The following is a 12436-nucleotide window of genomic DNA, read 5'->3' on the forward strand; positions in this document are numbered from 1 at the left end:
CATGTGCTTTAGAAAGCCTTTCCTCATGAGAGAGGTGCTCGAGTTCCCTGATCATCTTTGTAGTCCTCTGCTGCCCACTCTCCTGTAGTTCCTTGTCTTTCTTGAACTGGGGAGCCCAGAACTGGACACAGTACTCCAGATGTGGCCTCACCAGGGCATGGTAGAGGGGGAGGATCATCTCCCTCAGTCTGCTGGCTACACTCTCCTTGCTGTGCTCCGGCATGCTATTGGCCTTCTTGGCCACAAAGGCACATTGCTGGCTCAAGGTTAACTTGTTGCCCACCAGGACTCCCAGGTTCTTCTCCACAGAGCTGCATTCCAGCAGGTCAACCCCTAACCTGTACTGGTGAATGGGGTTATTCCTCCCTAGGTGCAGGACCCTACACTTGCCTTTGTTGAACTTCACTAGGTTCCTCTCCATCCAGCTCTCTAGCCTGTCCAGGTCTCTCTGAATGGCAGCACAGTCTTCTGGAACACCAGCCACTCCCCTGTTTTGTATCATGAGCCAACTTGCTGAGGGTACACTCTGTCCCTTCATCCACATCATTGATAAATAAGTTGAACAAGACTGGACCCAGTCCCAACCCCTGGGGAACACAGCTGGCTACAGGCTACAGTGCTATCAGTGGCACTAGGCTCTGTGCCACTGATCAGAACCCTCTGAGCGCTGCCATTCAGCCATGTTATCATCATGTCTTACTTCTCTATAGAACATAATTAATGTGTGTCTAATATACCAAGAATGTTGTTGGATCTTTTACTAATTTCAGCTTCAAGACACAAGAACTTTAGGCACAGAAACCCTGAAACCCTAAGGAGCTGTCAGTGTTGGCAACTTTACAGAATATCGCTTGTTTACATTGAAATCATCACTTCTAACTCTGTATCTGTGGTTCACAGGGGCTCTGAGCATCATATACAGAAGCCTAAGAGTGTCATTAGACATTACTTCTTAGGCTTCTGGTGTGCCCTTTCCCACTCTTCATAATCCTTTGCTCCTTAAGGAGACACTGAGCTTCAGAGCTAATGGAAGTGCACAGACCTCTCAGCATGGAGAAGGATCCTATGCACAGAGCAGCTGGTACAGTAGCTGTGGATGGGTAGTAAAGAAGAAAAATACACACAGAATGCACATAGCTGGTATTTAACCAGGAACTTGGCTGGACAGGGGGGTAGAGATGGTACAATGAGGGACTCAGGAAGGAATCTGGCTTTTCTGGATTGCTTCTGCTTAGTGCTTTAAGCTACTTTGAGGGGAGGCAATTGCTCTTCAGTTGCCAAGGCCTCATAGCTGCAGGTTCCACTTCATATCTGTTGACTCCCTTTTTGCTGCCTACCTGCATCCCTGGCAGATGATGTTTGTAAAGCTGGACCTCCAGGGAATGATTCAGAGATTAGGCAAAGTGATGTGGCAAGAGAGAGCTGTTGCTCCCCAAAGAGCAGCAGCGCGCTCCAGTCAGTCACAGATTTGCTGCCTTGTGTGACAAGCAGAGAACTGAACCCTCACTGAAATTATTCAGATGTTTTTCTTTTGCTGTGTACTGGGGCTGAACAAAAGACTTAAGGACAACCAGGCAAGCATCACATGCATCAGCAAATTAATTTCCTCCATTTTCCATAGCATTTTTTCAGCAGCAAAAAGTAATGAGAAATACTTGGCTACTGGTATTTTCAGCTATATCTATTCAGTCTTCTGGAACCATATGGTTTAGCTGGATGCTAGACTGTAAGAGCAAAAGCCTCCTCATCCGGTAGTGCTCAGAGACCAGCCTCACTGGGCTTCTTCCATTGGGAGCTCCTGTAGTATCTGTCCAACCTATTTCAAGTCTGTGTTTAAACTCCTAGGAAAATACACACTTGACTCACTCTTGGATGAGGCCCTGAGCCTCCCACTCTGCATCTGTGATTCAGGAGTGCTTCTGTCAGGTCACAGCTGAAGGGGCCTTATGCTGCCCCCGTGTACACCGGTGTAAGCTGATTCTTCCAGAGCCCTGAATTAGGCCTTGAGTCTTAACTAAGTATTGTGATCCTTCTAAATTAGTCACTTTTCTGTCTTCTATTCATTATTTTCTCAAACAACTCTTAGCACATGTTTAACTGTTTGTGCTGTGGGTATGCAGCAAGGTCTGGGCCAGAATGCCCACTCTGTTGTGCTTGGTGCTACACAGTCCCTTTACTCCCACTCTTCTCCACAGCCCTTCCAGCATGTTACAATGATAGAGAGAGAAAGGACTGTGGGGTTTTTATAGAATCATAGATTCATAGGTTCATTTAGGTTGGAAGAAACCTTTAAGATCATCAAGTCCAACTGTTAACCCAGCACTGCTGAGTCCACCACTAAATCATGTCTCTAAGTGCCACATCCATGTCTTTTAAATACCTCTTATAAATCCACTGAGTTAGGATATTTTGGGGAGAGAGAAAGTTGAGTTACTTGAAGTACTTTTATACAAACAATGTCTTCGTTGCCAATGTGTCTGACATTTTTGAAGTACCGAAGTCCCATAATTTACAGGAAATACAGAATTACAGTAATAATCTTTTCATTTATAACTTCCTATTCATCAAAGGACATCCTAAGTACCTGGTTGAAAGTCAAAAGCACCTGAGTGAGACATGTGAACATATAGAAAGAGAAGTCCACTGGGACATCTGCAGTATGTAGGTGTTCCATTGCAGTTTAATTTGGTGGCGTTAGTACCTAAATGCCTTGAGACAGCTTTAGGTGCTTACCTGTGTCCTTCCTGTCTCAAACATCTCTTCAAAAACTCATCCGTATGGGCGATGGGATTGTGGGAAATAAGGGGAAGATAAAGGTCCTCTGGTAGCTTGAAAAATGGAATGTGAATGCTTTTTAGAAGTACTTTGTTTTTTTCCTGTGCCCCAATCTCCCCATTTTTAAGCAGAAGTGTGTGGCTCTCTCTACACTGTAGTGGTAATGTTTAGTAGTCAGGTACTGTCTGTTCCAAAGTGCTTTGCTCCTGAACCCAGTTATGGTTGCTAAGTGACAACAACCTAATTGTGTCTCATAACTTTCACTAAGCCAAGCATTTAAAAGCAAAAGAGCAAAATGCTAAGGACAGTGCATCTCTCCTGCTGTCCATATTACAAACCAGGCTTGGTACTAATCTGTTTTCTAGGACAGACAAAGGGATTTGTTTGCTGTTCTTCTCCAGTAACTTTATTATTCCCAATAGTATTATAGAGAATTACATTAATTGCTGTGGTAATCACAACAGGAAGCAATTACTTTCAGCAAATAACAGTTACTTCACCTTCCCAAATTTGTTTGTGACCGCACCTGGCTTTAATCCCAGATTTATAACAAGCATTTTTCTGGGGACTAAAGAAGAACAGATAGAGCTTGCTCTTTGGTGGGGAGGGCTGGAAAATCTGCATGCTGGGGTCTTAGCCCCTGCCAAAACCCAAGGGCATAAGCAGTTACTTAGAAATCTCATGCTTTTTGTAAGCATCTAATTGTATTTTCAGGGGTGGCTTCGGGCTGCTTTTTATTTGTGATTGGTAGCTTGGTGTAGACAAAAATGCCAAATACCTGGGAAAATTTTGAATCCATGTAAAAACTGGGACCAGCTTGGTTTCACTTGAGGTAATCCACTATGTTGCTATTACTTTCCTATTTAAGGACTTTAAATAAGGTACCTATGTGAATATAGATTTAGGAGAAAATCTTAGGAGAAAACATTAGAGGGCAGAACTGTTTGGTGTCTTAACATATGATTGTTACTATGCAAACTGATCAAATATTGCAGCTTTAACAGTACTAAGATGTTACAGAATGCCTCACAAAGACATTAAATGATGTTGAAGATCAAATTCTTTAAGTTAATACTATGTATGATAGTTTTCCCCTGTGTTCCTTTTGGTTTTTAAGCAAGACTTGGATTTTAGCCAGTACTGCTTTATAAACTGTTTTTTAAATCCACTGTTCCTGAACTGGATTGAAACTGTTCACTGATAAGGAGGTGATCCTGCCCCTCTACTCTGCTCTCGTGAGACCTCACCTGGAGTATTGTGTACAGTTCTGGTGTCCTCAACATAAAAAGGACATGGAGCTGTTGGAGCAAGTCCAGAGCAGGCCATGAGGATGATCAGGGGACTGGAGCACCTCCCTTATGAAGACAGGCTGAGAAAGTTGGGGCTGTTCAGCCTGGAGAAGAGAAGCTGCGTGGAGACCTCAGAGCAGCTTCCAGTGTATGAAGGGGACTATAAGGGGGTTGGGGAGGGACTCTTTGTTAGGGACTGTAGTGGTAGGACAAGGGGTAATGGCTTCAAACTTAAACAGGGGAAGTTTAGATTAGATGTAAGGAAGAAGTTCTTTACAGTGAGGGTGGTGAGGCACTGGAATGGGTTGCCCAAGGAAGCTGTGAATGCTCCAACCCTGGAGGTGTTCAAAGCCAGGCTGGACAGAGCCTTGGGCGACATAGTTTAGTGTGTGGTGTCCCTGCTCATGGCAGGGGGGTTGGAACTAGATGATCTTAAGGTCCTTTCCAACCCAAACCATTCTATGATTCTATGATAAACAACTACAGCAGTGTTCAGCTATTCACAGCAGTATTCCTCAACATCACTAATATTCATTAAACCTGGCAAAATGAGAAATCCCCAAAATACTAATTACCAAGGCGCTGTGCTGTTCACCTAAGTAAACTGAAAAATGTTTTGTCCTTGTTTTGTACTAGGGAAGATGGATGGCATTTGCTGCTCTGTGCTCTTCAGTACAAGACCAGCACTGGAAAATACTCAGGGGTATGCTAGCAAGGGATGCTTTCATCTAGCCAGGATGAAGGTGTAGATGGGGATTGATAAGAATCAATGCCCTGTTTCCCACCTAGCTTCCACGTTCAGAAGTGTTCTTCAGGGACTCCAGAGAAGTACAATCCATAGCTGGAAGCTAGAATCAGCACAGCAGGCTAAGAAAATGAAAGGGAGCTCCCACTAGGTTGGCTCACTAAAGTCTTCCGTATGTACTTGGTAACCCAGGTTCGGTTTGCCCATATCCATAAACTGTGTTTCATTCCTGTAGCAACTATATTTTCTCTGGAGAAAAAGCTCTACAATGTTAGACAATGTTGAAGTTTCTCACTACTACTTATTTCTAGTACAATGATTTATGGTTCTGGGCCTGATAGCCAGGCTAAGTAGATTCCCCATGGGTTTGCTTGGATGAGAACATTTGCTGAGCCCTGAACAGCACAACACATAAACAGTGTTAAGGCCAGATTTGCTTTTAATCTCTGCTTCGCTCTGTGTGCCAGCAATTTGGAGGAGTAATTGATGTTACCTTGATATCTCATGCTCTGCCTACACGTTTTTATGAGCAGACATGATCTCACTGTGCTTGCTAGGAAAGTACCGTCTCCAAACAATGGGTTAGCGAAGCCCTGACTCTGTGCTGGTATCTGCACTTTGCTCATCTTCAGGACTGTGCTGTCATAGCTGTATGGCTCTCAGCCAGCCTGAAATCCAGGCTGGGAGAGCTGAGGAGAGAGCTGGAGAAGAGAGGAAAAAGAAGGACCAGTCTTAAGGAAGTTGAAGTGAGGTTTATAAAACAGACTTGGCTACTTCTCCACCAAACCATGCGAGTTAAACACTTTGCTGCATCTCCAGACACCTGAACGTAATTAAAAATCTTGCTTAATGTGATTGGAGTTAGAATTCATCTTGCTAGATGCTTTCTTTAAGTGAAATATAACCTAATTATACATCCCAATTATAAGAGAAACTTATCATAACTCCCTCAGCACAATTCCAGAATATGATGCTAATGGCTTGGTGCTTTGTACAATGCTGCAACTTTGGGCACCGTGTGATTTTTACATGATGCAGATGCAAAAAGTCTGTGAACTGCCACTGTACACAAGTTGTCTCCCAGTAATACTATTTTTCCAATAGCAGTTCAGTTTTCCAGTTTTGTTTATGTGGCTCAGAAGGGTAAAGCACTGAAATAAAACACTTTTTCATAGAATCATTCCAATAAGGCCATGTAATTAAAACCTAACACTCAGCCACTGAAGAATTCCCCAGTGCCCAAATGAAAGCCAAAGAATGTCGAGGGATATCAGTGATGTGCTAAGTCATATCTGGCTTCCAAATTACAAACAATAAGAATTAGTTGACGGGAAAAAGAAATGCTTCGTTCAAGTCAGATTTTAAAAGGTGCTGAATTATTGGAATGAGGTAAATTCACGGGGAATGTGAAGGACAGCTGGGAATGTGAACTGATTAGCAATACGGATATGCAGATCATGAAAATTGTAGCAATGTTGGTTTTTTCCTCTTCCCAGACAATTAACAAATCAGATCATCTCTTCATTTTAACACTGGTGAAAAAGAGACTGAGAAAGTCCCATTCTGATGTGCCAAAATATTGCAAGAACAGGCATCCATTTGTAAAGCCTGAGTACTGCCATTGCCTCATGCACCCTTACCACGGACAAGTTACCTCCCTGAATACACCAGGCCACTGGCTTTTGATGCTTAAGTTCTCTGGGTTTGCTGGGATTCATCACCAGCACAAAATAAAGAACTTGAAGCAGAAATGGTGGATAAGTTACTGCACCTGGTATTGCAGGGCTAGTCAGAGAGTAGGCTACTTATTCCTCAATCTATAAAATCAGCTCTAATTGACAGGATTTTGACACATCTGCAATGACCTTGATGTCCTTTCCAACCCTACCCATTCTATGATTCTATGATTATGTACAGGATGATGTGCAGTCCTCCTGTGGGACTGAACCAGCACTCTCCAAAGATGAAGACGGAGGTGTCACAGGTTATGCTAAAAATGTGACCATCTTTAATGAAGGGCATAGAATTCTTATTCTCTAGAGCAAGGGCACAGGAAATCTTACAATACTGGATAACTACTGAGTTACATTCATAGGAAATAACATCACACTCCAACCCTTTCAAATTGCCCTAAATATTACTGAAAGGAGAGGGAAGCTTATCATTTCATAGCTAAATAGTATAAATAATAATGAAGTAAATTATCCTTTGCACAAGCTGCCGATACTCAATGTGTATATGTACGTTTTGGGAATACTGGAATTCTAAAAATGCTTGCTATCAAGACTCCACAAAAGTGATTGCATCTTTATTTTATGCCATGCAAATGTAATTAATTTGCACTATTTGTATTCTCTGCTGAAGAATACTAAAAAAGAAACCAGCTTAGGTTTTTAAAAATGATAGCATCAGCATGAAGAACAACAGGGATCTTCCCTTTGACACCATGGGAACTCTGCAGAAGCCATTTCTTTAAAGTAAAGATATAAGTGCCATTAACCTAAATTGCCAGGGAGCAGAAGAGGAGGCTAGCTAACAAATCATTTATTGTCATGAAATAAAAGCATCTTTTTGCATATGAGCCTTGGCTATACTGGGGTAGTTAAGAACACATTAAGAAGCTGAAGAACTAAATTCACTGTTCCACTTTCTTTAGCATGATTTCAGTGACTTTAAATATTTCATCATGTCCATGTGATAACTTCATTATACAATCCCACCCTCAGTGTCTTTTGGGACCCCTCATCTTAGCACTTTCTTACTTTCGAGTCAACCTTGCACCAGTCACAGCAGTGTGTCCTCCCTACCTTCCTTCCACCAGAGCCCATTGGTTTCTAGCACCATTTTCCTGCTGTGCTCCTCCCTGGTCCTAAAGCACATTGGACTGTTAGTAGTGAGGTTGGGGAAGATGATTAGTAAATGCTTTGCCATGGTTGTCTTGGAGCTTGCACAGATTTGTGGGGAGACTTCTCTCTACAAAGATACCCTGACAGGTCTCCTGCTTAACTATGCTTGTGCACAGACTTGCTGATTCAGATTTTTGTAGTAATTTCTACAAGCTGGCCTGGTGGAGCTGTCTTTTCATTCCCTGTAGTTCCTCTTGGAATACTTTTTGAATCACATTGTTCACTGGGGTGCCAGTAAAACACTTGAGCAGTTCTGAATGTCACTGCTTTCCAGCAAAGAACTGCCCTGGCATTGTGCTGTCCCCCTCCTGTGCTCCCCAGCTCCCTCCACATGTGTTCAGTCAGAAAGAAGTAAATACAAGTGAGACAATAACATGGAATCATAAAATGTTCTAGGTTAGAAAAAAACAAACCAAAACCTGACCTAGGCTAATTTCAAGTTTACATTAGCAAATAAAACCCCATCCAAACCATTCCCCTTCAACTCAAATCCTGCTGTACAAGCAAAATAGTTACAACACAGCAAATAGGTGTAAAAGGCAGTGTCTCACCCAGCATCTGGTGTGGACTATAACATATGGCTCTCTATTACGGATTCCTCTGAGAGTTCTGCAAATTAATTGCAGTTAGCAACTACTGGTACAAGTAGTCTCTTAATTTTAAAAGGCTTGGGGTTTTCTCCTTCGTTTCATAGTTGGTAGCGATGATGTTAATCAACAGGGCCCCCTCTTAGTTTGCAGTTCTAGTCAAGGACTGCTAACGGATTGTCACTTAAATAGAGCACTAGATAGAGGAAAGGGTTGCATATGTTTCTCTTGTCAAAAACAAAAGCCAGTCAAGGGAAATAACAGCCCAACTGAGGTTTTACACTGGCTCCCTGCAGCATAGATTGGTGGAACAGAAGATGTTCTCTCAAACTAGCAGTTAAGGCCATTACCCCTTGTCCTACCACTAGAGTCCCTAATGAAGAGTGTCTCCCCAGCATCCTTATAGGCCCCCTTCATACACTGGAAGCTGCTCTGAGGTCTCCACACAGCTTCTCTTCTCCAGGCTGAACAGTCCCAACTTCTTCAGCCTGTCTTCATAAGGGAGGTGCTCCAGCCCCCATATCATCCCTTGGGGAACTCCACATTAACCGCCCTCTGCCTCAAATTGACACCCCCACTGCTTCCTCCTCCATGTAATTGTCCTGTTACACAACACTAGGATTTAGGATTATGATGGAATTGCATCATCTGGGAGGAGGAGATGCTGGACTGCAGAGCAGAAGCAGACATGCCCTTCAAAGCAGTAAGGTTTTACAGTGGTAGCCCGTTCCATTAGTTCAGATTTCATCACAACACGATTACCCTTCTTCATGTAGCTGCCTGGTTTAGATTAGGCTTTATGTTAAACCCATGACCCATTTTAATTCTGGAGCTTTAGAAAACAATTTGCATGCTTCAGATTTGGAATTCTTGAAGGGAATCTGGCTCACAGGTTGTGCTTCAAATCAGAATTCATTCTTCAGGAAAGAGAGACTCGATGCATTTTAAATGCAAGAGTCAAATCTGGCTGGGAAGAAAGCCCATGTCAGCTACTGATCTTTTATTCTGTGATATTCTGTGTGCTGCAAAATACAAGCCAGATGTGTTTATTAATTACAGAGATTGTCTCTGTAGGTATAGCTGGCTACCTGACAGAGTTTAATTAACCCAGACACAGACATCTGTCAGAAAGGGTATTGAACCATTTCTTGCTCTTATTTGCATTGCAGGAATGTCCCAAAGAAAGAGGAAGAATTAGTGGCAAATGCTGTCCGTTAATTTGCCTGATCTTTTTGTTTCAAGAGGAATAATTGCCAATGAGAAGCAGTGAAAACTGCAGATGGTACATAAGGATAAACATAACGTGCACCTATATAATAAAACATCCATTTGCCATGGACGAGAGCTAGTAAAAGAACCTCAGTGAAGCAGGGCAGTTTCACCCTGATCAACGTGGTCAGAACCTGACTGTCAGCAGACACAATGTTCTTTCTTTGAGCAGACCATTACATTGCTTTTTACACCTCTTTGCATTTCAGAACCACTCCATAAAGCAGCCTAAACTTGTGGGGTGTTCAAAACATTTCTGGACAAGATGAGAGACACTTCACAGGTACAGGATAATAGCAATTCTTACAAAGCAAGTTTCTATTGACTTCCCATGTTCCTAGTAAATTAACTGGGCTTCTTGTTTCTATTTTTGTTTGGTTTTGGTATGTGTTTCAGTAATGAATCAATGGTTTAGTGCATTTCTTCCATTCAGACTAGGCAAAAACATTTAATCACTGCAGTGTCTGAGCCATATTCCACTAAAATAGCCATCTACAGGTTGTATGAATGTTTCAACCTTTCTGAGCCTGAGGCACCTTCTTATACAACAGATTTCCATTACACTCTAAAATGCAGTGCTGCCATCCCACAGCTCTGCTAGGATGCTACACACTGCTTGTGGTTTAAATGTTAAATACCTCTCCCTAGCTCCTCTCAGTTAGAGAAGCACCAACAAACCAGAGCCCTCCTGGCACTGTGCAAATGTTTGATGGCTTTGTTGGAGAACTGTAGGAGCATGGAGAGCATCATGAGGCAAAAATACCAGCAGCTTTCATGATGGGTAGTTTTGGATCCTTGTTTACTCGTATCAGTACCAATGGATGCTTGTTTGTTTGGGTTTTATGGCTGATTTCATTGATGTGGGATCAAATGCAGTGTATTTATTGGTGTGAGTTGATCTGCATTTGATATCTTCCATAAACACTTGTGTGAACTGCAAGAGATGGACAAAATCTTTATGCATCTTCTTGCTTGTCAGTGTTTACCTATTGTTAATGGTAAACACGTTGCAGTCTTGCTTTTGGGATTCATCTCACATGCCTATAAATATCCAAAAAGCAGACCTTTGCTCCAAGACAGACACCTGGGTCCCTTCCAACAGCAAATGGCAGGAACACACGTTGCTACAGAGTGAAATATCTCTCCTGGGCCAGGATGAATTGCCAAGTTCTGGTTGCTGTTTATTATTTCCATTGGCTACAGGAGAAGGGTGGACAAATAGCTGAAACCAGCTAGTTTTTTCATAGTTAAAATAGGGTGAGACAAATCTGCCCTTTGCAGCTGTATCTGTTGTGTTTTGCTTTTAAAAGACCTGCTTGGTTTTACAAAACATAAGCAAGATTCCTGCTTTCAGAACAAAGCCAAGAAGCCTAAAGAAACTTCCTTCCCCCACTGGCACATTATTCTTCCCTAGCCATCTACTACTGGCTTTTTAACCTCCTTCCTGCAAAGCACCTGGTAGTGGGCACTACTTAAACAGGGGAAGTTCAGATTAGATATAAGGAAGAAGTTCTTCACAGTGAGGGTGGTGAGGCACTGGAATAGGTTGCCCAAGGAAGCTGTGAATGTTCCATCCCTGACAGTGTTCAAGGCCAGGCTGGACAGAGCCTTGGGCAATATGGTTTAGTGTGAGGAGCAGACCTGGGAAGGCACCTTGGCTTTTCTCAGCCAGGAGTGGGATGGATTGAAGTTCCCTTCCCCTGACAACTTTAGTTTGAATCTTGTAAGACATCTATAGCAGATTGGGAAACAAAACCAGATTTGCTGTCAGGCCTCTGCAAATGCAAAAAGCATGTTTTGTGTTTCCCTTGGTACACCTGAATACACTGAAGGGTGTTCTTCTTGCTCCAGACCTCCAGTGCCTTGCACCCTGCCTGCTAGGACTGCTTTCCCACCAGTGCTGGCTTGGAGCAGGCAGGTTTACAGCAGTTCAACCGCTCACAGCTGCCAGCTCCACCGAGCGTTCTGAGGAGAGACAAAGCCAAACTTTTCCAAACTTACTCTCATTACAGAGATTTTAATGATTTTTAAGAAGTGCAGAACTACTACACCATTGGTGCTGCAGCAGACAGCTTGCCATTACTTCTCAGCAGGGACACAGGAGTTGCTGTGCTCTCTGAGATCAGCTCTTTGTGTGCTCCAGAGGTCTGGCTCTGAAAGCGGGTGGAATTAGCTCCATCTGACAGGACTACCACAGAGAAGAGTCCTGGGAGACTCAGAGGAAATTACTACCTTTCAGGAACTGATTGATGCCAGGAAGCACAGTCTTTTGCATCCCTTTCATGTTTCCCTTACCTGAGGTAATGACCATGCTTTTCTATGATGATGGGCAAAAGAAGTTTTTGCTGGAGGACGCCGTGCATGAGAAGCAATATAATTTAAAGCCTATCTGGAGAGCTGGTGTATGTATGTTCAGGCACATTGCATTTCAAGCATTCTCTTACTGGCACATCCTTCCTTAGCACTGAGATGTCCTGTCTTGGCTTGCTCAAAGGGCAAATGTTTTATGCAGGACGAGCTCTTCACTGAGTCTTTGCAGTACCCAGAGCCACAGGTTCAAGGTGAGTGAGGAGTATTGGGCTCTTCTACATTAATAAGTAAAATACTGTAACTTAGTAAAACAGGGCCTCAGTTTGGCCAACTGGAAGGCCAAATCCCTAAATTCCAGGTGCTGAGATAAGTTGTTTTTCTTCCATAACCTATATTCCTTCCCTGGGTGCACAGTTTTAATTGGGTTGTTTGGGAGATGCTCTTAAATGAACAAACCACCACGGAACTGGTGCATCTTAACATCCTTCAGTGACAAGAATTACCATTTTGCAAGTCATCCACTGCAGATTCACACTGGGAGGAAGCAGTGTGAGG

Source organism: Nestor notabilis, unplaced genomic scaffold (assembly GCF_000696875.1).
Source record: "Nestor notabilis isolate BGI_N333 unplaced genomic scaffold, ASM69687v1 scaffold12593, whole genome shotgun sequence".
In the NCBI taxonomy this organism is placed as follows: domain Eukaryota; kingdom Metazoa; phylum Chordata; class Aves; order Psittaciformes; family Psittacidae; genus Nestor; species Nestor notabilis.